General features: G+C 43.6%; 1 pseudogene; it reads left to right on the top strand.

Moving 5' to 3' along the window:
• The window catches only part of LOC129041366 (uncharacterized), a 73,510-nt pseudogene that overhangs the window by 7,627 nt on the left and 38,903 nt on the right, over positions 1–26,980 (top strand).

The raw sequence follows: 26,980 nt of genomic DNA, 5'->3' as shown, positions 1-26,980 counted from the left end.
TGAGTTCAAGATCAGCCTAGGCAACATAGCAAGACCCCATATCTTTTTTATTTTTTAAACAGGGTCTCACCCTGTCATCCAGGTTGGCATGCAGTGGTATGATCTTGACTCACTACAGTCTCTGCCTCCTAGGCTCAAGTGATCCTCCCACCTCAGCCTCACTAGTAGGAGGGACAATAGGTTTGTGCCACCACATCTTGCTAACCATCTCTATTTAGAAAAAAAAAAAAAAAGCAGCCAGGCACAGTGGCTCACACCTGTAATCCCAGCACTTTGGGAGGCTGAGGCGGGAGGACCGCCTGAGGTTAGGAGTTTGAGAGCAGCCTGGCTAACATGGTGAAACCCTGTCTCCAATAAAGATACAAAAATTAGATGTGTGTGGTGGCAGGCGCCTGTAGTCCCAGCTACTCGGGAGGCTGAGGCAGGAGAATCACTTGAACCCAGGAGGTAGAGGTTGCCGTGAGCCGAGATTGTGTCACCGCACTCCAGCCTGGGCAACTGAGTGAGACTTTCTCTCCAAAAAAAAAAAAAGAAGAGTACTAATCTAGGAGTCACACAGCCTGAGAGCAGGCTTGTTACTCATCAGCTCTGGGCAGATCACCTGTCTGTGCCTGTATTTATTCATCCATCATCCCCAAAGCTCAGAGGACGATGGTGTAAATTGTAATTCTTGTGGCCACTCCCCCATTTATGTGCGCTCCAGGAAGGCTGAGCAGCCCCGCCTTCACTTCCGATTGGCTGCGTGTGAGGGTCGGTCTTCTGTGACGCCATAGGGGCGCGCCTTCGTTGACGTCTCAGAGGCGCCCTTTCCAAAAGTCCTGTGAGCTGGCATTCTGTGACGTCACAGGGGCGGTGTAGTGCCTGGAGATGGTCAGTCTTCTGACAGTGGAGCCTGGTAACCACCACCTCCTCTCCAGGTCCTGTGTATTGCTGGCTGGAGAAGGGTAGTTGACAAACTCCCACCCAGCACAGTGTGTATGTCTGTCAAAAATAGGAAACTGTGTCCAGTGGCGGCCGAGACAGGAGGATCCTTTCAGGCCAAGAGCAGCCTGTTAACCTGGCGCGACCCCATCTCTTTAGTCTCACCTCAGCTTCCCAGCTACTTGAACCCCGGTTCAAGGCTCCAGTGAGCTATGACCCCACCACAGCACTCTAGCCTGCGAGACTGAGGTAACCCCTGTCTAAAAAAGTAAAAAAGGAAACTATCCAAGTGTGCAACAGGGAGGGACTGCTTAAAGAAAACATGAGGCTGGTTGGGCCCAGTTATCCCAGCATTTTGGGAGGCCGAGGTGGGAGGATGGCTTGGGCTCAGAAGTTCGACACCCGCCTGGGCAGCAGGATGAAACCCCATCTCTACAAAAGGTCCAAAAATTAGCTGGGCGTGGTGCATGCCTAGCCTGATTTTTGTATTTTTTGTAGAGATGGGGCTCTCGCTATGTTGCCCAGGCCGGTTTCAAACTCCTGGGTTCACTGATATTCTCACTTTGGCCTTCAGACTTGTTGGGATTGCAGGCATGAGCCACCGTGCCCCACCTGGGTTATGCTGTTTAATAACGTAAGAAAGTGTTTGGCCCCACATGGTGGCTCACGCCTGTAATCCCAGCACTTTGGGAGGCCGAGGTGGGTGGGTCACCTGAGGTCAGGAGTTCGAGACTAGCCTGGCCAACAGGGAGAAACTCAGTCTCTACAAAAAATAAAAAAATTAGCCGGGTGTGGTGGCACATGCCTGTAGTCCCAGGTGCTCGGGAGGCTGATACTGGAGAATCGCTTGAACTGGGAAGTGGAGGTTGCCGTGAGCAGAGATCACACCAAGCACCCCAGCCTGGGCGACACATCGAGACTAAAGTTTGAGACCAGCCCAGGCTATGTAGTGAAACCCTTTCTGTACAAAAACAACAACAACAACAACAAAAAACCAACAAAAAGCCAGGTGTAACTGTCCACCTGTGGCCACAGCTACTTAGGAGGCTAAGGCAGGAGGATCACTTGCGGCCAGGAGCTCAAGGCTGCAGTGAGCTATAATCATCCTGCTGCTCTCCATCCTGAGCAATAGAATGAAACCATTTCTCTAGATAGTTAGCTAGCTAGCTAGATAATTGATACGTAGTTTTCTTTTCTTTTCTTTTTTTTTTTTTTTCTTGAGACAGAGTCTTGTTCTGTCACATAGGATGGAATGCAGTCGTGTGATCTTGGCTCACCTGCTCACTGCAACCTTTGCCTTCTGGGTTCAAGCGATTCTTCTGCCTGCCTGAGTAGCTGGGAATTATAGGCACACGCCACCATGCCTGGCGAATTTTTTATATTTTTAGTAGAGTTGGAGTTTCACTATGTTGGTCAGGCTGGTCTTGAACTCCTGACCTCATCATCCACCCACCTCAGCCTCCCAAAGTGCTGGGATTACAGGTGTGAGCCATGGTGCCCAGCCAATTATGTAGTTTTCTATCAGAAATTTTTTTCCTGGATTTGAACATGTTTTTCTAAAGTAGCATTCAACACATCAGCATTTTACAGTGTTATTAGTTGTTAATATGATTTTGTTTTTCTAAAATACAGTATCCTTTACAAAAGCAGTTTTGTCTTTCAAAGCACATAGATAAGTCCTCAAGTGAATTTGTCTGATGGTGACGACTTTGTTACCATTTTGTCCACTTGATTGAAACAGTTGGTAATTTCAGGTCACTATTGGCCTTAGAGGAAGAGCCCAAAGGCAGCAAGCCAGGGCGCTGGTGTCCAGTTGCCTTCTAGAAGCATTTTCACCTTCCCTTAAGGTTTCCCTTGATGAATATAGAAGTATTGTATGTAGAATTGACCCAGTGCTGCCCTGGCAACTTTGTAGATTAGGCCAAATTTACATTTCTTACCTTTATGAGAAGCACCCTGGTAGGCTAGTGGATTTACACACAAAGTCTGATCTCAGCTGCACCGTCCAGAAATGCAACATGGTCCAATCAAGTAACATTCTCTGAGCCAGTTTCTTTAGCTGTAAAATAAGAATAACAAGTATACTCATCTAAAAAGACAGCTTATTGTATCTGAGTGGTCCTTTATTTTCTACGAAACTGTCTTTAACACAGTAATTATTTTCATTGCCATACCACATTTTTTGTTTTATTTATTTATTTTGAGATGGAATCTGGTTTTTTGTTTTTGTTTGCGATGGAGTCTCACTGTTGTCACCTAGACTGGAGGGCAGTAGCATGATCTCGGCTCACTGCAACCACCGCCTCCCAGTTTCAAGTAATTCTCCTGTCTCAGCCTCCTGAGATGCTGGGATTACAGGTGGCCACCATCACACCTGGCTAATTTATTTATTTATTTATTTTAGTAGAGATGGGGTTACATCATGTTGCCCAGGCTGGTCTCAAACTCCTGACCTCAAGTGATCCACCCACCTTGGCCTCCCAAAATGCTGGGATTATAGGCATGAGCCACCGAGCCCAGCTCATTTTTAGAAAAGGATTTCTTGGCCAGTCTCAGTGGCTCGCACCTGTAGTCCCAGCACTTTGGGAGGCAGAGGTGGGTGGATCAACTGAGGTCAGGAGTTCGAGACCAGCCTGACCAACATGGAGAAACCCTGTCTCTACTAAAAATGCAAAATTAGCCAGGCGTGGTGGTGCATGCATGTAATCCCAGCTACTTGGGCCCGGTAATTGAACCCCTCAGACCTGAGGATGAGAAAGCTTGCCTCAGTTCTTCCCCAGGTGATCAGCCCAGGGATAAGGAAAGAGAGGCCGGAAAAGAGGACCTATGAGAAGGGCCCCCTCCTGGAGTTTGAGGCCCACTCCCTCCTGCCCCAGCCTCTCCTCTATCTAGGACTCCTCCCTGCTCTGCCCCACTCCTGGATCCATGGCCATGGCGGGCTGCGTTTGAGCACAGGCCCCAGCAGCAGCCCTAAGCCAAAAGTGGGCAGGCTCACCTGCAGGGGATCAGAGTAACATGGCAGGAAGTAAGGGTGAGAGCTGCCCTGGAACCACGCCTCTCTGCCCCCTCACGTCACTCAGGTGCACTCCTCCCTCACCTCGCTCAGGCAGTGGCATGAGTTCTATGGGAGTGATGTCCTGCTCTCTCTGCTGCCTCTTTTTAGTCTTGGGGCTACCATAACACTTTCCCTTCCCCAGCGCTGCCAACCTGGTGGGACATTGGGCTTCCCTCTCCCAGGGTCCTGGGGACAGACCTGTCCTGTATCATACTCACAGAGAGACCTTTTTTTCTCCAGGGCTTGAGGATCAGCCAGGTTTAATGAGGTACATGCAGATCTGAATCATACCAAGCTGAGATTGGGGTACACACTCTCCTCTACTGAAAAGTAGGGAGGGATTCCAACGTGGTTAGAGGGAGAGTGGGGCAGAACCAGACCAGATAAGGAGTGGTCACCTGGAAAAAGCCTGCCACCAAAGGCCTTGGTGAGTGCTGCGTGCGGTGGCTCACTCCTCAGCACTTCGGGAGGCTGAGATAGGTGGATCACTTGAGGCGATGAGATTGAGTCCAGCCTGGGCAACATGGCAAAACCCCATCTCTGCTAAAAATACAAAAATTAGCTAGACATTCTATGTTCCTGTAATCCCAGCTACTCGGGAGGCTGAGGCAGGAGAATTACTTGAACTGGGTAGGCAGAGGTTGAAGTGACCTGAGATTGTGCCACTGCATTGCAGTCTGGGAGACAGAGTGAAATTGTGCCCCCCAGCCCCAAGAAAAAAAAAAAAAAGAAGCCTTGGCAGAAGGACCGGCCTGGCAGTGCCTTCCCTTGAGTTTCTCCTGGGTAGGCCTCTACAATGAGGAGGCGCTTCCGTCTTCCTCTCCATGGCCCACAGCAAAAGACTGTGTGCTTCTGAGAGGTTGGGTGGGGGACTGTTGACAGAACGGAAACCTTCTTCAGGTGGGGTTTTGTTTTGTTTTGTTTTATTTTGTTTTGTTTTGTTTTGTTGTTGTTGAGATGGAGCCTCACTCTGTCACCCAGGCTGGCGTGCAGTGGCACAATCTTGGCTCACTGCAACCTCCGCCTCACCCTGGGTTCAAACAGTTTCCATGTCTCAGCCTCCTGAGTAGCTGAGATTATAGGCATGTGTCACCACACCCAGCTAATTTTTGTAATTTTTAGAGACGGGGTTTCACCATGTTGGCAAGGCTGGTCTCGAATTCCTGACCTCAAGTGATCCACCCACCTGGGCCTCACAAAGTGCTGGGCTTACAGGCATGAGCCACCATGCCCAGCCCCTTCATGTGGGTGTTGAGGCTTCAGTACAATACTAGTTTCCTGTGGCTCCTGCAACAGATTACCACACACTAAATGTCAGTGCTTTTTATAAGGTGAAACAGATTATCTTGTGGGGCTTTTGTTGTGATGGTGATTTATTAGATTATTTAGTTTAAAGACAGTATTGCTCAGGTGTTGTAAAATTATAAAAACAATTCTCACATTTTATATATATATATTTTTTTGAGACAAACTTTCGCACTTGTTGTTTAGGCTGGAGTTGCAATCTCAGCTCACCACAACCTCTGCCTCCCAGATTCAAGAAATTCTCCTGCCTCAGCCTCCCAAGTAGCTGGGACTACAGGGGTGCATCACCACGCCCAGGTAATTTTTGTACTTCAGTAGAGACGGGGTTTCACCATGTTAGCCAGGATGGTCTTGATCTCTTGACGTTGTGATCTGCCTGCCTCGGACTCCCAAAGTGCTGGGATTACAGGTGTGAGCCACACCTCAGCCCACATTTTATAACTTTAAAGCAGTATTAATGGTAATTGCCTTAGGGAAAGATACTTTTGTTGTGATATATAAGTATGATATTCAGGTATATTGTACGGCAAAGGACATTAAACCTAAGTCAGCAATAATGTGTTATATGGTACACTTAAAACTTTAGTACAAATATTCGTGTTTAGCGAATTGACCTTAACGTATAATGATAGCAAAAAAAATGGAGCTGTTCTGATGATAGACCATTGGTTATGTCTGAATTTAATACTCTCCGTGCTCTTGACTTTTTCTTTTTTTTCTTTGAAACAGAGTCTTGCTCTGTCACCCAGGCTGGAGTGCAGTGGTGCAATCATAGCTCACTGCAACCTCCACCACTCAGGTTCAAGTGATCCTCCCATCACAGCCTCCCTAGTAGCTGGGACTACAGGTGATTGCCACCATGCCTAGCTAATTTTTGTATTTTTAGTAGAGATGGGGTTTCACCATGTTGGCCCGGCTGGTCTCAAAGTCCTGACCTCAGGTGATTCACCTGCCTCGGCCTCCCAAAGTATTTGGGTTATAGGCATGAGCCACTGTGCCTGGCTACCTCTTGACTTTTTATAGCTGTTATATTATTTTAATCTTAAGTAAATAAATGTTAGCTGAAATGATACAGTTCAGGAGAATCTTCTGCTTCTGTTACTAAAAAAAGTTATTTTTATAAGTCCAATAAGGTTACGCTAATGTATATGTTTGGAAAATATTACCTTTTCCGGCCAGGCATGGTGGCTCACGCCTGTAATCCCAGCACTTTGGGAGGCTGAGGTGGACGGAGCTCCTGAGGTCAGGAGTTCAAGACCAGCCTGACCAATACGATGAAACCCCGTCTCTACAAAAATATATAAATTAGTCAGGTATGGTGTCGGGTGCCTATAGTCCCGGCTACTCAGGAGGCTGAGACAGAAGAATTGCTTGGACCCAAGAGGCGGACGTTGCAGTGAGCCGAGATTCTGCCACTGCACTCCATCCTGGGTGATAGGGCGAGAGTCTGTCTCAAAAAAAAAAAAAAAGAAGTAAAAGAAAATATTACCTCTTCCATTTAGTGCTATATGTATTAAATAATATTAGCTAGTATGTTTTTCTGGCTTTATATTGTGGTTCAGACTTCTGTAGAAATTCTGGCTGTATCTACATTGCCTTAAAGTAATGGGATATTTCTTTTTCTTTTCTTTTTCTTTTTTTTTTTTTTTCAGCTGGGGTTTTGCTGTTGTCACCCATGCTGGAGTGCAATGGTGTGATCCTGGCTCACGGCAATCTCTGCCTCCCAGGTTCAAGTGATTCTCCTAGCTCAGCCTCCTGAGTTGCTGGGATGACAGGCACCTGCCACAACGCCTGGATAATTTTTGTATGTTTAGTAGAGACAGGGTTTCACCTTGTTGGCCAGGCTGGTCTTGAATTCCTGACTTCATGATCTGTCTGCCTCAGCCTTCCAAAGTGTTGGGATTACAGGCATGAGCCACCATGGCCAGCCTGTCTTTTTTTTTTTCAAAGCCACCCTTGGTAATGAAATGTAAAATATGCACCAGTGAATATTACTTTGCTGAATATTGCCTAGTGAATATTAAGTATTCTCACCCTTCAGACATGAACTTATGAATTCAACACGTGAAGACTTACAACTTGATAAACCAGCTTCAGGCAGTAGGTCTGCAGTCTTAAGTCAGATTAGAAGATTATGTGAAATAATTATTTAATGCTTAACAATGATTTTTTTAATGGTACCTTTCACATGAAATAATATCCCTCTTACTTTTAATTATGTTCCAGGACAGGAGAATTCATGTTGTCAAAATTCTAATACTCTCTTGAACAATAAACTCATTTTCTTTTTATTAACCCATTATAAATACATGTAAGTGTTGCATTTATGGGTAGACAGAACTAAAAGAACAATATTTGTCCTGCTTTTCAGATGCAAGATTTATCTGACATTATGCACTGAACAGTTTATTATTGAAGTCTACACTAGCCAACTGAACAGGCATTCATCAAATGTCCACGATACCCAGGACATAAGAAGGTTCCTTTTAGAGCATGGAGCCATGCGTATCATCTCTTAATTGTTAAGTGTGTTTTGAAAGAAATAGAAATATGATTGATTTTCTTGTTTTGGCTCTAGAGTGGAGTGCAGACAAAAAAGAATGGGATCACACTGTTTAGATTTACTAAAATGGAAGGATTGCCAGCAAGATCATATCCCTAGTCTCCCCATAGCAAATGGCACCTGCTAGCTGTTTGCTGTTCTTTTTTTTTTTTTTTTTGAGGTGGAGTTTTCCTCTGTTGCCCATACTGGAGTTCAGTGGTGTGATCTCAGCTCACTGCAAGCTCCACCTCCTGGGTTCAAGCAATTCTCTCTGCTTCAGCCTCCCAAATAGCTGGGATTACAGGCACCTGCCACCACACCTGCCTAATTTTTTATTTGCAGTAGAGTTTGGGTTTCACCATGTTGGCCAGGCTGGTCTGGAACTCCTGACCTCAGGTGATCTGCCCACCTCAGCCTCCCAAAGTACTGGCATTACGGGCATGAGACAACCTGTCCTGCCTGCTAGTGGTTCTTGAACACACTGAGTTCTGCTTTTTCCTAGCTTTAATGAATGTCTGGTTCTTTTTTTGTGCAGTGTATGTCAGCATTGTTTCGGTAATAAATACATTCTGGATCTTAGAAATAATATTAGTCACAGGTGCCAGGTGCGGTGGCTCATGCCTGTAATCCCAGCACTTTGGGAGGCTGAGGCGGGTGGAGCACTAGGTCAGGAGATTGAGACCCTCCTGGCTAACACGGTGAAACCCTGTCTCTACTAAAAATACAAAAAATTAGCCGGGCGTGGTGGCGGGCGCCTGTAGTCCCAGCTACTCAGGAGACTGAGGCTGGAGAATGGCATGAACCCGGGAGGCGGAGCTTGCAGTGAGCCGAGATCGTGCCACTGCACTCCAGCGTGTGTGACAGAACGAGACTGCATCTCAAAAAAAAAAAAAATAGTCACAGGAAAGAAAAATACTGCCTATTTTATAATAATATTTAATAACCCAAGTTATTAAACCCATTAGATTGAGAAAACTTGTGTTCCTGTGATTTTGATGGGGAAGGAATATGGTATGCCAGAATCACTAAATGATGGAAAATGATGGATCAGCTTTTTTGCAAAAAAATTTGATAAGTCTGTTTTTTTCCCCTTCAACTAAATTATATTACTGAGTAATGTTTTTTATAATGTTTTATTTAGGAAAGTAAATACAATGGGTAGGACTCAGCTTCAGTTTTCTCTTACTGTTCTGTTTTTGAGACAGAGTTTTGCTCATGTTACGCAGGCTGTAGTGCAGTGGTGTGGTCTCAGATCACTGAAACCTCCACCTCCCAGGTTCGAGTGGTTGTCCTGCCTCAGCCTCCCAAGTCGGTGGGATTACTGGCACCTGCCACTATGCCCAGCTAATTTTTGTATTTTTAGTAGAGATGGGGTTTCACCATGTTGGTCAGGCTGGTCTCGAACTTGTGACCTCAGGTGATCCACCTACCTCAGCTTCCCAACATGCTTGGATTGTAGGCATGAACCACAATGCCCAGCCTCTCATACTGTGTTTTTTTGTTTTTTTTTTTTTTGAGATGGAGTCCAGGCTGGAGTACACTGGTGTGATCTCGGCTCACTGCAACCCCTGCCTCCTGGGTTCAAGTGATTCTCCTTCCTCAGCCTCCTGAATAGCTGGGATCACAGGCATGTACCACCACACCCAACTAATTTTTTTTGTATTTCTTGTAGAGACAGGGTTTCACCTTGTTGGCCTGGCTAGTCTTAAACTCCTGACCTCAGGTGATCCACCCGCCTTGGCCTCCCAGAGTGCTGGGATTACAGGTGAGAGCCACTGCACACGGCCAGGAGTGGATTAATTTTATGGTTCACCTTTTAGACCATACAGAACAACTTTCTGACATTGCCATGGCATTCGTAAACTGCCATGGAGTTGATGGGAGTATCGCAGTGAGGACGAGCAGAGGTCACTCTCATGGTTATCTTGGTTTTGGCTGGCTTTTTTTACTGCAACCCATTTTATCAGCAAGGTCTTTATGATGTGTATATTGTGCTGACCTCCCTCACCCTGTGACTTAGAAAGTCTTAACCATCTGGGAATGCAGCTCAGTAGGTCTCAGCCTCATTTTACCCAGCTCCTATTTAAGATCGAGTTGCTGTCTTTCAAATGCCTCTGACAGTATTGCTGCTTTCTTTAAGGTTCCTGAAAGGGAGAGAGGAAATCTTAGATTTTTCATTGCTGTGAACCACTGCAAGTATTGAGGAAATATTTACACTTCCAGCCTCATAATCCTGCAGTCATTTGGCACCTGTGAGTGAGGTGCGGGGGAACTGCCCCATACATTCTGGAGCATTCGATCTGGTGGGGAAACGTGTAGTAAGTAGGAGATATTTACAGTGTAAGGTGTTAAGATCTGGGGTAGAATTAAGTAGAATAAGGGGATGGGGAGGTAGGGGGTGTGATTGGGGCAGCCTTGATGATATGTAATGAGCACATTCTGCAGTTGGCCTCACCTCTTTCTAAAACTTCCACTTTTTTTACTCTCAACTTCAACAATTGGTGCTTTTTTATTTTATAGCAAATTCGTTGGAATTAGGTTTATATATTTTCTTGAATTAACAGAATAATTTAATTTAACATCACTCTCTAGTGTGACTGAAAGCCTTTAATCCTTTACTGTTTTTTGTTTATGGGCATATTTGTTTGTACAGCTATAATAATTATTTTATTTTGTGTGGTTTCTCAAAAACACGTTTCTTATATCAAAGAGTCTCTGTACTAGAGTCCTTCAGATTTGGTGCTAATAACATTAAGTAAGAATTTAAGACAAGTCTTGAGATGTTAGAGGAAAGCCAATCTAAGAACACAGAAATTAATTATTAATTTATTTTGAGTTGACATTTAAGTTGAGGTGTGGAGGTGGAGGAGACAGTTGAATAAATGAGTTTGGAAGTAAGGAGAAAGATCTGGGAATAGGTATAATTTTGGATTTTATAGTTGTGTTTTGATAGCAATTGTTGATATTGCCAAAATAATTCATCAATGAGCTCCCTGACAGCTCCCCAACCTTTCTTTCTAAAGAAACAGGATTGACCTGATGTGGTGGCCCATGCCTGTAATCCCAGCATTTTGGAAGGCAGATCACCTGAGGTCGGAGAAACCAGCATGGAGAAACCAGCATGGAGAAACCCCATCTCTGCTAAAAATATAAAATTAGCTGGGTGTGGTGGTGTGTGACTGTAATCCCAGGTATTCGGGAGGCTGAGGCAGGAGAATAACTTGAACCCAGGAGGCAGAGTTTGCAGTGAGCCGAGGTTGCACCATTGCACTCCAGCCTGGGCAACAAGAGTCAAACTCCATCTCAAAAAAAAAAAAAGAAACAGGGTCTTGTTATGTTGTCTGGGCTGGACTAGAACTCCTGTGCTCAAGTTATCCTCCTGCCTCAGTCTCCTCAGTCTCCTAAGTAGCTGGGGCTACAGGCACATGCCAGCATGTCCAGCTTTGAGCCACTCCCACCCATCATGTTGCAAAATATTTAAATGTTACAGAGGTGTGAGGGAGAGGTGTATATAAACAGCGCCATGTAAATTGCTTGAATCTTTTTTTTAGAGTTCTGTTTGGATGTGGCTTCAGAGCAGGGATTAGTCAATTCATTTATACTTTTTTCTTTCTTTTTTTTTTTTTGAGGTGGATTCTCACTCTGTCGCCCAGGTTGGAGTGCAGTGGCAAAATCTCAGCTCACTTCAGCCTCCACCTCCTGGGTTCAAGTGATTCTCTTGCCTCAGCCTCCTGAGTAGCTGGGACTACAGGTGCCTGCCACCATACCTGGCTGATTTTTTTTGTTTTTTTGTATTTTTGGCAGAGACAGGCTTTCACCATGTTGACCAGGCTGGTCTCGAACTCCTGACTCATGGGATCCACCTGTCTCGGCCTCCCAAAGTGCTGGGATTACAGGTATGAGTCACTGCGCCTGGCTGTTTTAGTTTACATTTTTAAATTACAATTTTTATACCTATTCAGAAGTAGAGAAAATAGTACAGTGACTGCTAAAATACCCATTCCTCAATTTCTGTGATCTTTAAGATTGTCCCACATTTTGTTCTTCTGTTCTTTTACCTCCCTTTGCAGGAATATTGTAAAGCAAATCAGTCATCACATCATTTTATCTGTTCAGTGTGCATCCCCGAACAGCATTTATGTATTCCTACACAGCCACTATCTCATCACATCTGACAAAATGAACAATGATTTTTTGGTATCAGCTCATATGCAGCTCTTAGTTGAGTTTCCTCACTCTTTTCTTTCTTTTTTTTTTTGAGACAGAGTCTTGCACTGTCGCCCAGGCTGGAGTGCAATGGTGTACTCTCGGCTCACTGCAACCTCTGCCCCCTGTGCTCCAACGATTCTCCTGCCTCAGCCTCCTGAGTAGCTGGGATTACAGGCGCATGCCACCACACCCGGCTAATTTTTGTATTTTTAGTAGAGATGGGGTTTCACCATATTGCCAGGCTGGTCTTGAACTCCTGACCTCAGGTGATCCTCCCACCTCGGCCTCCCAAAGTGCTGGGGTTACAGGTGTGAGCCACTGCACCTAGCCAGGTTTCCTCACTCTTACCTGAACAGTATCTCATTTTCTTATTATCTGAAAAATTTTGCTTTAAATCTGGATCCAAACAATCTTCATGTGCTAACTTTGGTTGTTATGCTTCTTGTAATCTAAACAGGCCTCTGCTTACTTTTTAAATTTCCCATTCCATTAATTCTTTGTGCAAATTTTTTTTTTAATAGCATGCTCACAAGGTTGAAGGAGTAAAGAAGATTGATCTTGTTGTTCCTGTGTAGATGAAAGTTTAGCCTGAAATGTGCCAGTTTGCAGCAGCCAATGGAGGAGGGTTATTACGGTCATGAGCAGTTAGTAGCAAAAGGCTGCTTCCAAATAGTATTTGCAGGCCAGGTGCAGTGGCTCATGCCTGTAATCCCAGCACTTTGGGAGGCTGAGGTGGGTGGATCACTTGAGGTCAGGAGTTTGAGACCAGCCTGGCCAACATGGTGAAACCCCAACTCTACTGAAAAGTACAAAAATTTTAGCCAGGCGTGGTGGCAGGCACCTGTAATCTTAGCTACTCAGGAGGCTGTGGCAGGAGAATCACTTGAACCCAGGAGGCGGAGGTTGAAATGAACCGAGATCATGCTACTGCACTCCAGCCTGGGTGACAAAGCAAGACTCCGTCTCAAAAAAAAAAAAAAAAAAAGAGCAAATAGTATTTAGGTTGTATTCTTTATTGTCTATAATGATTTTCTTTCTCTTTCTCAGGATATTGAAAAATAGTGTTTAGTCTTTTAAGATCTTAGAGTTATTAAGATTGTCTTGGGACCAGGACAGTTAAATTTGCCAAAATCTGGCTGTTAATGATGGGTCATTTATTGTTATTTATTTATTTATTTTTGAGATGGAGTCTCACTCTGTCAACCAGACTGGAGTGCAGTGGCATGATCTCTGCTCACTGCTAGCTCCGCCTCCCAGGTTCACACCATTCTCCTGCCTCAGCCTCCCAAGTAGCTGGGACTACAGGCATCCACCACCACACCTGGCTAATTTTTTGTATTTTTAGGAGAGATGGGGTTTCACCATGTTAGCCAGGATGGTCTCGATCTCCTGACCTTGTGATCCGCCCACATTGGCCTCCCAAAGTGTTGGGATTACAGGCATGAGCCACTGTGCCTGGCTATTTTTATTATTATTATTATTTTAATTTTTTAAATATTTATCAGCCTTGGGATTCTGATATGTAAAAATGCAAGAATCTTCAAAGATAGAAAACATATACAGTTATCATTAAAATGGGAGAACTCAGAATGTACAATCATGGAGCAGTGCCGTCCACTAGCTCCCCCGCTAACTACAGCTGCAAGCATGATTCTCATGCTCTCTTGTACCTAGTGTTCAACTAGTGACACAGCTTCTTCACTCATGGGGAAGGGCTATCAGCAAATGGCACTGAAGCATGGGGGCTTGAGAAAGATCCCACACACTCGAGGCCATGTTAGACATTTCATGAAAGGATTAGGTGGGTTACCCCTGGTTTTCTGCCCCAGAGTTTATCAAGACTGATATTAAAGTAAATGCATTGTAAGCCACACATACAAGTTGTGGAGTGAAGGAAACAGAGTGACATTTTTGTTTGTCCTGTTTTATAGGCTCTAATTAAATTGTGGCCTTGTATTGGGGGCAGCATTTTGTGATTATTATTATTTTTATTATACTTTTAAGTTCTGGGGTACATGTGCAGAATGTGCAGTTTTGTTACCTAGCTATACACATGCCATGGTGGTTTGCTGCACCCATCAACCCCTCATCTACATTAGGTATTTCTCCTAATGCTATCCCTTCTTTAGCCCTCCACCCTCTGACAGGCCCCGATGTGAGATACTCCACTCCCTGTGTCCATGTGTTCTCATTGTTCAACTCCCACTTATGAGTGAGAACATGCAGTTTTTAGTTTTCTCTTCTTTAGTCTGCTAAGAATGATGGTTTCCAGCTTCATCCATATTCCTGCAAAGGACATGAACCCATCCTTTTTTACACCTGGCTAGTATTCCATGGTGTATATGTGCCACATTTTCTTTATCCAGTCTATCATTGATGAACTTTTGGGTTAGTTCCAAGTTTTTGCTACTGTGAATAGTGCCACAATGAACATACTTGTGCAGGTGTCTTTATAGTAGAATGATTTATAATCCTTTAGGTGTATGCCCAGTAATGGGATTGCTGGATCAAATGGCATTTCTGGTTCTAGATCCTTGAGGAATCGCTACACTGTCTTCTACAATGGTTGAACTAATTTACACTCCCAAAAAATAGTGTAAAAGCGTTCCTATTTCTCCACATCCCCTCCAGCATCTGCTGTTTACTGACTTTTTAATGATCGCCATTCTAACTGGGGTGGTTTTTATTTGCATTTCTCTAATGACCGGTGATGATAAGCCTTTTTTTGGTATGTTCTTTAGCTGCATAAATGTCTTCTTTTGAGAAGTGTCTGTTCATATCTCAACACTTGATTTTTTTTTTCTTGTAAATTTGTTTAGGTTCTTTGTAGATTCTGGAAATTAGCCCTTTATCAGATGGATAGATTGCACAAATTTTCTCCCATTCTGTAGTTCGCTTGTTCACTCTGATGACAGTTCCTTTTGCTGTGCAGAAGGTCTTTAGTTTTAGTTAGATCTGATTTGTCAGTTTTGGCTTTTGTTGCCATTGCTTTTGGTGTTTTAGTCATGAAGTCTTTGCCCATGCCTATGCCCTAAATGGTATTGCCTAGGTTTTCTTCTAGGGTTTTTAGGGCTTTAGGTCTTACGTTTAAGTCTTTAATCCATCTTAAGTTAATGTTTGTAGAAGGTGTAAGGAAGGGGTCCAGTTTCAGTTTCTGCATATGGCTCAAGCAGTTTTCCCAACACCATTTATTAAATAGGGAATCCTTTCCCCATTTCTTGTTTTTGTCAGGGTTGTCAAAGATCAGATGGTTGTAGATGTGTGGTTTTATTTCTGAGGGCTCTATTCTGTTCCATTGGTCTGTATATCTCTTTTGGTACCAATACCATGCTGTTTCGGTTACTGTAGCCTTGTAGCATAGTTTGAAGTCAGGTAGCCTGATACTTCTAGCTTTGTGCTTTTTGCTTAGGATTGTCTTGGCTCTGTGGGCTCTTTTTTGGTTCCATATGAAATTTAAAGTAGTTTTTCCCAATTCTGTGAAGAAAGTCAATGGTAGCTTGATAGGGATAGCATTGAATGTATAAATTACTTTGGGCAGTATGGCCATTTTCACAATATTGATTCTTCCTATCCATGCCCATGGAATGTTGTTTCATTTATTTGTGTCCTCTCTTATTTCCTTGAGCAGTGGTTTGTAGTTCTCCTTGAAGAGGTCCTTCACATCCCTTGTAAGTTGTATTCCTAGGCATTTTATTCTCTTTGTAGCAGTTGTGAATGGGAGTTCACTCATGATTTGGCTCTCTGTTTGTCTTTTGTTGTTGTGTAGGGATGCACATTGATTTTGTATCCTGAGACTTTGCTGAAGTTGCTTATCAGCTTAAGGAGATTTGGGACTGAGACGATGGGGTTTTCTAAATACACAATCATGTCATCTGGAAACAGAAATTTGACTTCCGCTCTTCCTATTTGAATACCCTTGATTTCTTTCTCTTGCCTGATTACCCTGGCCAGAACTTCTAATGCTATGTTGAATAGGGGTGGTGAGAGAGGGCCTCCTTGTCTTGTGCCAGTTTTCAAAGGGAATGCTTCCAGACTTTGCCCATTTGGCGTGATATTGGCTGTGGGTTTGTCATAAACAGCTCTTATTATTTTGAGATATGTTTCATCAATATCTAGTTTATTGAGAGTTTTTAGCATGAAGCGGTGTTGAAATTTTTCGAAGGCCTTTTTCTGCATCTATTGAGATAATCATGTGGTTCTTATCACTGGTTCTGTTTATGTGATGGATTACGTTTATTCATTTGTGTATGTTGAACCAGCCTTGCATCCCAGGTATGAAGCTGACTTGATCGTGGTGGATAAGCTTTTTGATGTGTTGCTGGATTTGGTTTGTCAGTATTTTATTGAGGATTTTTGCATCGATGTTCATCAGGGATATTGGCCTGAAATTTTCTTTTTTGTTGTGTCTCTACCAGGTTTTATCTGGGTGACACTGGCCTCATAAAATGAGTTAGGGAAGAGTCCCTCTTTTTCTATTGTTTAGAATAGTTTCAGAAGGAATGGTACCAGCTCCACTTTGTACTTCTGTTAGAATGTGGCTGTGAATCTGTCTGGTCCTGGACTACTTTTGGTTGATAGGCTTATTAATTACTGCCTCAATTTCGGGACTTGTTATTGGTCTATTCAGGGATTTGACTTCTTCCCGCTTTAGACTTGGGAGGGTGTATGTGCCCAGGAATTTATCTGTTTCTTCTAGATTTTCTAGTTTAGTTGCATAGAGGTGTTTATAGTATTCCCTGATGGTAGTTTGTATTTCTGTGGGATCAGTGGTAATAACACCTTTATCATTTTTTATTGTGTCTGTTTGATTCTTGTCTCTTTTTGTTAGTCTGGCTAGCAGTCTATCTATTTTGTTGATCTTTTCAAAAAATCAGCTCCTGGATTCATTGAATTTTTGAAGGGTTTTTCTTGTCTCTATCTCCTTCAGTTCTGCCCTGATCTTAGTTATTTCTTGTCTTCTGTTAGTTTTTGAATTTGTTTCCTCTTGCTTCTCTAGTTTTTTTAATTTTGATGTTAGGGTGTCAATTTTAAATCTTTCCTGCTTTCTCTTATGGGCCTTGAGTGTTATAAATTTCTCTCTAAACACTGCTTTAAATGTGTCCCAGAGATTCTGGTATGTTATGTCTTTGTTCTCATTGGTTTTGAAGAACCTCTTTATTTCTGCCTTAATTTTGTTATTTACCCTCTAGTCATTCAGGAGCAGGTTGTTCAGTTGCCATGTAGTTGTGTGGTTTTGAGTGAGTTTCTTAATCCTGAGTTCTAATTTAATTGCACTGTGATCTGAGAGACTGTTATTATTTCTGTTTTTTTGCATTTGCATTTACTTCCAATTATGTGATCAATTTTAGAATAAGTGCGATGAGGTGCTGAGGAGAATGTATATTCTGTGGATTTGGGTGGAGAGTTCTGTAGATGTCTATTAGGTCTGCTTTGTCCAGCACTGAGTTCAAGTCCTTAATATCCTTGTTAATTTTCTGTCTCGTTGATCTGTCTAATGATGGGTCATTTATACTTGCCTTTGCTTTAAGTCTGTTTCAATAGTTAGTAAATATGTTTCTAGAGTTTTTCCAATTAAAAAAAAATTGACCTGCACCTTGCTTTGGAATGTACTAAAATCTGATTTCAACACAAACATAATCTTCTGAATTGTTTTGGTTGTGTTCAGCTGAAGCCTTGGGGAGCGCTGAAGCCAAGGCTGTATCATACCAAAATTTGAAGCACGTGTGAATGATCTGAATGTGGAAGGACTACCAGAAAACATTCCTTTCAGAAGACCCTCATGGTATGGAATCCCAAGGCTGGAAAACATCTTTCAAGAGGGCAATCAAATTAAATTTGTTATGAAGAGGTAAGATGATAATCTGCAGAAACAAATTCATTGTCTTCCCTAAGGAGAGATTAATTTGACAAAGATGGGCCTTTTGTTCCCCTTTCATCATGACTTCTTTATATTAAAATTAACATTTAGATTCATTTATTGAACAAACATTTATTTAGTATAAGCATCAGATGTGCAAATTTGGGTCTAGCAAGAACCCTGTCCTTGGGAGGCTTAATACTAAGAAAAATGCAATGAAGATTTATTGAACATTTTTTGGGGAGAAGGCAAGGATGGCACACCCAGATCAGTCACTTGTGCATCCAGAAGGGAGGCAGTGTGTTTCAAATATGAGTAAAGGCAGAGAGGAGTCAAATATGCTCACATCTCTCACATCTTCACATACATTACACATTCTTTGTGGAGTGAGGAGTGCCATGTGGTTGTGGTGGGATTGCTTAGATAGACTTTTGTGGCCAGAGGAAGGCCTTGGCTCCTACAGAAGCAGTGGCAGTCATTAAATGGTCTCATAGCAGTTTCCTCTTAAAATAATTTGGATCTGCCCTTTAGAAGAGTTATTCTGGCTTGATTTTGAATGGAAACACATGGGTAGTTTGAGTGTTGGGGGTAGGAAGAGAAGGCCTCTCTGTTCATGGAAGGAATGTTGAAGTGGGTAGAGTCTTGCTTACTGATTGAGGTTGTGCATCTGTGTATATTCGTTGGTACTGAGTTATAAGGGAGAGGAAAGGTTTAAGATGATACAGCAAGCACCTTCTGGCTGTGCTGTGGGACAGTTCATCTTAAGATTCAGAAATATAATTGAGCTGGTTTGGGGGAAAAGTGACTTTTGCATATTTATCTTACAAAAAAGATGACTTTGGAGACATCCAGTGGTTTCACCTGAATGTCTGAAAATTGCTATTTTCAAAATTCAAGTCACCAAAATGATTTTTTTTCACTGTAAAATGAAGGCAGAATGGATTATGTTTAAAAACTGGCCAGGTGCAGTGGCTCATGCTTGTAATCCCAGCCCTTTGGGAGGCGGAGGTGGGTGGTTTACCTGAGGTCAGGAGTTGAAGACCAGCCTGGCCAACATGGCAAAACCCTGTGTCTACTAAAAATACAAAAATTAGCCAGGTGTGGTGGTGCAAACTTGCGGTCCCAGCTACTCGGGAGGCTGAGGCAGGAGAATAGCTTGAACATGGGAGGCGGAGGTTGCAGTGAGTCAGGATTGTGCCACTGCACTCCAGCCTGGATGACAGAATGAGACTCTTTCTTAAATAATAATAGTTAGCGGTGCAAAGCTGTGTGAGAAAGACCTGTAAATATCTTCTAAATGTTTTATTATAATATTAATATCAACTCTTTTTACAGACCAGAACTTCTTACTCACAATACAACTGAAGTCACTCAGCCAAGAACAAATACAACAGGTAAGATAGTTGTGAAATCGTTTTTAAAAGCACAGATTAATCTTGAAGCTTTTAAAAATTAATCTTTTAAAATGATGGAACTGCTCCTTCCTTCACCTCCCCAAGAAATCTTTTGCAGAAGCTCAATATAGGCACTCTGTGATTTATCAATATGAACAGATGCAGTGTAGGGGTAACCCAAGCTTTTTTTTTTCTTTCTTCCTTTTTTTGATACAGAGTCTCACTCTGTCACCCAGGCTGGAGTGCAGTGGTGTGATCTAGGTTCACTGCAACCAGGCTCAAGCAATTCTCCTGCCTCAGCTTTCCGAGTAGCTGGGATTCCAGGTGCATGCCACCATGCCCAACTAAATTTTGTATTTTTGGTAGAGATGGGGTTTTGCCATGTTGGCCAGGCTGGTCTTGGACCCCTGTCCTCAAGTGATCCGCCCACCTCAGCCTTGCAAAGTGTTAGGATTACAGGCATGAGCCACCGTGCCCGGCCTAGTTTCTTTATTAGAGCTCTAAGTGTACCTTTCTTTCTTTCCCATCTTTTTGTTTGCCATTGTGCATTGTCAGAGTAAGTGGCCACAATTTGTAGATTATCCACTACCTTAGGAACTTATGTTGCCAAGAACTAATAAATGGCCATTTAGTATGAAGTTTTGTATTGTCAGGAAATAAGTGTTGGGAATCAAGTATGAATTATGTGTATGTATTAGGTGTTTACAAATTTGTGCAGTTAATCATTCTCATGAATACTAAGGTGAATAAATGTTCTCAAGTTGGGTTAATGGGTGTGTCCTTAAATACTGCTCCTTCAGCTCTCACAGTACCTGGGGGCAATTACTTAAGGTCAGTCAGTGTGGCAAATAGATTTTTTGTGGATTATGGCATGGAAAGTGGTTGAGAAATTCTGTAGTAGGGTAAGAAAATTATCCTTGTCCGGGAGTTCTGCAGTGGAGAAGACAAAACTCAGTGCTTAACTCATAGGTTAAGCACGGGTTTTTTTGTTTGTTTGTTTTGTTTTGTTTTGTTTTTGAGTTGGAGTCTCGCTTTGTCTCCCAGGCTGGAGTGCAGTGGCATGATTTTGGCTCACTGCAACCTTCGCCTCCCGGGTTCAAGCAATTCTTCTGTCTCAGCCTCCTGAGTAGCTGGGATTACAGGTGCATGCCACCATGGCTGGCCAATTTTTGTATTTTTAGAAGAAATGGGATTTCACCATGTTGGCCAGGCTGGTCTCAAACTCCTGACCTTGTGATCCGCTCACCTCGGCCTCCCGAAGTGCTGAGAGTACAGGTGTGAACCACCACACCATGCCCTCAGTATGCTTTTGATTTAGCCAAAGTATCAAAGCATTGGTGAAGAATTTAAGATTGGAAGTTACACATTTTTTGCTAAGGGAAGTAATAGAGAAATAAAAATATTACTGGAGGTAGATCTTCAGTTTGCATTGGTCTGAAGACGATGAAACCTGTAGAAAACTTCATTTCTGAAGACAAAGCTCAAATTCAAGGTTGTGAGGAGTACAGTCACCGCTTTCATTAGGGGCAGATGTGACAGTGTTTACAGAAACCGTGAATGTGAAGCCTGTATTACATAAAGAATGTGCAAGTGCCATAGAAGACACTGCAAGGATTTGGTGCTGGAGCAGTGCTGGACCTGCCATCGTCACCAGAGTGCAGCAGGTGTCACCAGAAGGAGAATCTCCACTCTTGCCATCACTAACAGCACTCGACTTTCTCCCACTCATAAAAGATCTTGGAAGGAATTAAAGGTACTTGCTGGTTTGTCATTTTAACATAACCTTACTTGGCCTGACCGTGGACCATGCATTAGTCTTTGGACAGGACAATTCAAATCACAGACCACATGACAGAATTTTGTGGCCATCAGAACTGTCTCCTTAAACACACCATGGGTGCACTGTGTCCTCAGCTTGGTGAAAGGTAGAGGTCACACGTGAGAAGGCAGTGGAGCCAGGCAGGTGATGGAGCCTCGAAGAGTGGGAGGTGGCACCTGGCTCTGTGAGGAGGCTGTGAAGTCCTCCATGGGAGAAACAGATGCCAGAAAAGGAGGTGAGGATGGGCAGAAGAGGAGGCTGAGCAGCAAGTGAATGAAGCGCTCGACCTCAGAGGAGGAGAGTCCCATGTCTTTATTGGTAGTACTCCAATGTGGTTGATACTGGAGTTATTTTCTGTGGCTGAATGGTTCAACTACTCTGAAATCCATGGGGGAAAAGAAACAACTGCTACTAAACCTTTGAGATGCTGAGTTTTCTTTTAAAGTGAAGGAAATATTACAAGATTTTCTGAAACTACCAACCTTTAGCAATATTTTCAGACCTTCTCCAACATTTTCCTTTGTCAGCAAACAGAGATGACCTCTACACTGAGGCGAATTTTCCACTCCCTTTACCCTTTTCCTTTTCTCTCTTTCCCTCCTTTCTTCATCCAGTAACTCCAGTTAGCCTCCATTGTCTCCAAGTCGACTTTCGTCCTCATCCATAACTCCTCCACACAAGCCCTGAACACCTGTCCATGTAAGTGACATCGTATATGCCTTTATTTTTATTTTATTTTATTTTTGAGACAGAGTCTCGCCCTGTTGCCCAGGTTGAAGTGCAGTGGCATGATCTCGGCTCTCTGCAACCTCTGCCTCCCAGGTTCAAGGGATTCTCATGCTTCAGCCTCCCAAGTAGTTAGGACTACAGGCACGCACCACCATATGCAGCTAATTTTTGTAGTTTTTGGTAGAGGTGGGGTTTCACCATGTTGGCCAGGCTGGTCTTGAACTCCTGACCTCAGATGACCCACCTGCCTCAGTCTCCCAAAGTGCTGGGATTACAGGTGTGAGCCACGGTGCCTGGCACATGATTTACTATTTATAAGAACATGAGCTTACTACTTGTGTAACATTTATTCCTGTATTTTAGTTGGAAGTTACTGAGGTGGTATGAGGTTTGTTGACTACATCTGGCCTCTCAGGGAAATGGCCAAGTTGTTCAGATTTTCAACTGTATTTATGTGAAGTTGTTCATCAGCTTCATTGCTTACTACTGTGAAATAAGTTATAAAGGGAATTTTTTTTATAAAAAGAAGGAGATTCAGGCTGAGTGTGGTAGCTCATGCCTGTAATCCTAGCACTTTGGGAGGCCAAAGTAGGTGGATTGCCTGAGCTCAGGGGTTTGAGACAACCCTCAGCAACATGGTGAAACCCCATCTCTACTAAAATACACACAAAAAAAATTATCTGGGGATGGTGGTGGGTTCCTGTAGTCCCACCTACTGAGGAGGCTGAGGCACGAGAATTGCTTGATCTTGGGAGGCAGAGGTTGCAGTGAGCTAACATTGTACCACTGCCAGCCTGGGTGACAGAGCAAGACCCTGTCTCAAAAAAAAAAAAAGAAAAAAGAGAAATAGATTTACTCAGGGGAGGGGATCCATTGTTAGTAAAATATATCTAGTACCAGATGCTTTTTGGTCTCCTAGTGACCTATCAAATTGCAGGGTTTTTGGCTTTGTAATATATTCAGTTCTACATTTATTCATTCAAGAATTGAAGATTTTTATATCCCCATTATGTGCCAAGTACTGGGTGGGACAGTAGGTGACAGAGGTGAACAAATCCCTGATCCCAGGATTTCACAGTATATGTTGGAATTTAGTGCCATTTGGCTTCATTCCATTCTGCAGTAGTCCCAAGATTTTCCAAGATCATCCTGTCCTCCAGTGTCCAGTTGATTCAACTTCAGAATATATCCCAGAGTCTGTCCCTCTTCACTCCTCACTGCTGCCACCCTGGACCCATCTGCCATCATCTTTCACCTGGATTGTCTCCGTAGTCTCCTAACTGGTTTCCTTGTTTCCATGCTTGCCTCTTTCAGTCTACTCTCTCTCTCTTTTTTTTTTTTTTAATTTAAGACGGAGTCTTGCTTTGTCACCAAGGCTGGAGTGCAATGTTTTGATCTTGGCTCACTGCAGCCTCCACCTCCTGGGTTCAAGTGATTCTCCTGCCTCAGCCTCCCTAGTAGCTGAGATTACAGGCATGAGCCACCAGGCCTGGCTAATTTTTTGTATTTTTAGTAAAGACAGAGTTTCGCCATGTTGGCCAGGCTGATCTTGAAGTCCTGGCCTCGAGTGATCCACTTGCCTCGGCCTCTCAGATGTTGGGATTACAGGCTTGAGCCACCCTGCCCTCCCAGTCTACTCTAAGTACAACAGCTAGAACAATCCTTTTACAGTGGAATTCAGAACATGTTTACCTGTCTGTTCAAACTCTCGAGTGGCTTTGTTTTCTACATGATCTGGCCCCTACGACCTGTCTCACTGCTTCCTGCTACTCTCCTGCTCTTACTCCTCTGCATAAACACTGAGCTCATGGTGTTTCCTTTAACATGCCAGGCATGCTTGACCCTGTCCTGTCTCTGGGCCTTGCTGTTCCCTCTGCCTGGAACATTCTTCCCCTAGTGTCTGCATGGCTCACTCTGCAGTGCTTTGGATTTTGGCTCAGAAGTCACCTTATCAAGGGACTCCAGGCTGCTCTGCATAAAATATATCCTCAACTCATATTTCCTATTTGATATCTGACTCCTCTTCCTCTTTCTCTAAAACGTAAGCTCCATGAGGGAAGGGATTTTGTCTGTTTTGTTCTCTTGTATACCTAAATACCTAGAAAGGTGCTCAGCAAATATTTTTTGGTTGAATGACTAAATCAGCCTATTATTGAATCAGTCAGTGTCCTCTGTAGAAGGGAGTTCTCATACCAGTGGTGCATATCTGTATGATAGCTGGTGTAGGGAGGAGCATGGTCAGAGTGGCTCTGTGTGGAATAGTTTTTGCTTAGCATAATCCCAGCAGGCTCCTATTGGGGTTAAGCCACAGTTTTAGCTTTATTAGTATCACTTTTTTTTTTTTTTTTCTTTTGAGGCAGAGTTTTGTTCTTGTTGCTCGGGCTGGAATGCAAAGGTATGATCTCGGCTAACCACAACATCTGCCTCCCAGGTTGAAGCAATTCTCCTGCCTCAGCCTCCCAAGTAGCTGGGATTACAGGCACGCACCACCACACCTGGCTAATTCTGTATTTTTAGTAGAGACAGGGTCTCTTCATGTTGGTCAGGCTGGTCTTAAACTCCCCACCTCAGGTGATTTGCCCACCTCAGCCTCCCAAAGTGCTGGGATTATAGGCATGAGCCACTGCAGCCTTTAATCATAAAGTCAGAGGATGTTAAGATTGGAAGGGATCTGGGAGAGTATTTGGTCCACTTTTCTCATTGATGAGAGAATAACAGAGCCTTGAAAAGTAAGTTAATTACTCACAATCATAAAGGTGTATGGGTCAACCTGAAATTAGGCTTCTGACATCAGATTCTGTAGTCTTTCCTACATGTGTTCTCCCTAGACTGAGATAGTTCATGGGCTTTCAGGTTTGACAATTTTCTCTCCAGTCTCTAAACAGGAGCTTTTATCTGGACATTCTAGTTTAGCATAGATGGACGATGACCCTGCAATGTGTAGAAAATCCCAAAGGTTGACCACTGTCAATGGGAACTACCCCAGATGTGTCAGGAGCACCACAGGCATGCTCACACCTCCATTCACTGGAGCTGTGTAGGGTGGAAAGGAAACCCAAATCAAGACCCTTTGCTGCTTTAATTCTTGTATTGCATGTCACAGTCCAGTGTGTCTCCATTTAAATTAAGATTTTTTGATAAATGGTCAGAACAGCTGCAGGCCCTTTGGGCCAGAAGTCTTGATCTTACCAACTCTTCATTTTCTTTTCTTTGTTTTCTTTTTTGAGATGGAGTTTCACTCTTGTTGCCCACACTGGAATGCAATGGTGCGATCTCAGCTCACTGCAACCTCCGCCTCCCAGGTTCAAGAGATTCTTCTACCTCATCCTCCCAAGTAGCTTAGATTACAGGCATGTGCCACCACGCCCAGCTGATTTTTTGTATTTTTAGTAGAGACAGGGTTTCTCCATGTTGGTCTCAAACTCCCAACCTCAGGTGATCCACCCGTCTCAGCTTCCCGAAGTGTTGGGATTACAGTCATGAACCACTGTGCCTAGTCAACTGTTCATTTTCTTGATAAACTTCCTTCAGGCATTTGTGTGTAGCCAGTCTATTGTGGAGTTGTCAGGGGGGTGTAGAGCCCTCTTTTTGGGATAGTCAGTTTTCCCTGTGCAGCATGTCCTGAAGCTGCCCTGTTTTCATCCTCTTTCTAAGTGTGTGTGGTCTTTTGTTAAGCAGGTAAAGTGAAAGAGGACTCCTAAAGAGAGAAAAACTCCTCCAGCATTTGCTGAAACATGTTTGTGAATTGACCAAGATGTAATTAATTGAGATGGCATGAAAAAGACCAAAATTTATTTAATTTCTTGCCATCTGGTTTGTGATATATGGTGCCCCAAACTGAGTTTAGAAGGAACTTTGGTCGTAAGTCAAGAGGTGTCATATTTGTTTTTGTTTGTTTGTTTGTTTGTTTTGAAACAAGAGTTTTGCTCTGTCACCCAGGCTGGAGTGCAGTGGCACGATTTTGGCTCACTGCAAACTCTGTCTCCCAGGTTTCAGTGATTCTCTTGCCTCAGCTTCCCAAGTAGCTGAGATCACAGGTGCCTGCCACCACACCTGGATAATTTTTGTATTTTTAGTAGAGACAGGGTTTCACCATGTTGGCCTGGCTGGTCTGGAACCCCTGACCTCAGGTGATCTGCCCACCTTGGCCTCCCAAAGTATTGGGATTACAGGCATGAGCCACTGCACCCGGCTGAAGGTGTCATATTTACTTCTACTCCCCATGACCTCTCTTACAATACGAATCATGCACGAAACCCACGGTTTTGCTGCATCTAGTTTTACTCAAGCAAAGACTCTGGACTTTCATACTGTACACCGATGTATTCTAGTTTGCATCTGAAATGTACTCTGAGGATGGTGACTTGTAGATAGCCATTTTTGGGTCAAGGGAAGTTGAAGTCTGCTGAGTATAGTAGCCATACCACCTAGAGAACTTAATTTTGGTTTGGTTATAAAATTTATTTTAGCTTAGTTTTCTTACATTAGGTGGGCAAAATAAGAAAGAGCAGAAGGCTCAGTGCGGTGGCTCACGCCTGTAATCCCAGCACTTTGGGAGGCCGAGGCAGGTGGATCACCAGAGGTCAGAAGTTCAAGACCAGCCTGGCCAACATGGTGAAACCCTACCTCTATTAAAAATAAAAAAGTCAGGCCGGGCGTGGTGGCTCACGCCTGTAATCCTAGCACTTTGGAAGGCTGAGGTGGGCAGATCACGAGGTCAGGAGATCAAGACCATCCTGGCTAACATGGTGAAACCCCATCTCTACTAAAAATACAAAAAAATTATCTGGGTGTGGTAGCGGGTGCCTGTAGTCCCAGCTACTTGGGAGGCTGAGGCAGGAGAATGGCATGAGCCTGGGAGGCGGAGCTTGCAGTGAGCCGAGATTGTGCCACTGCACTCCAGCCTGGGTGACAGAGCGAGACTCTGTCTCAAAAAAAAAAAAAAAAACCCAAAAATCAGTCAGGTGTGGTGGTGGGTAACTACTCAGGGGGCTGAGGCATGATAATTGCTTGAACCCAGCAGGTGGAGTTTGCAGTGAGTGGAGATTGCACCACTGCACTCCAGCCTGGTGGATAGAGTGAGACTATCTCCAAAAAAAAAAAGCTTAGAGACACTCAGCAAAACTGTAAGGCCTAGAATTGGAAACTG

This window comes from Pongo pygmaeus, chromosome 6 (assembly GCF_028885625.2).
Source record: "Pongo pygmaeus isolate AG05252 chromosome 6, NHGRI_mPonPyg2-v2.0_pri, whole genome shotgun sequence".
Classification (NCBI taxonomy): Eukaryota; Metazoa; Chordata; class Mammalia; order Primates; family Hominidae; genus Pongo; species Pongo pygmaeus.
This window is presented reverse-complemented; position numbering and strand designations above follow the sequence as displayed.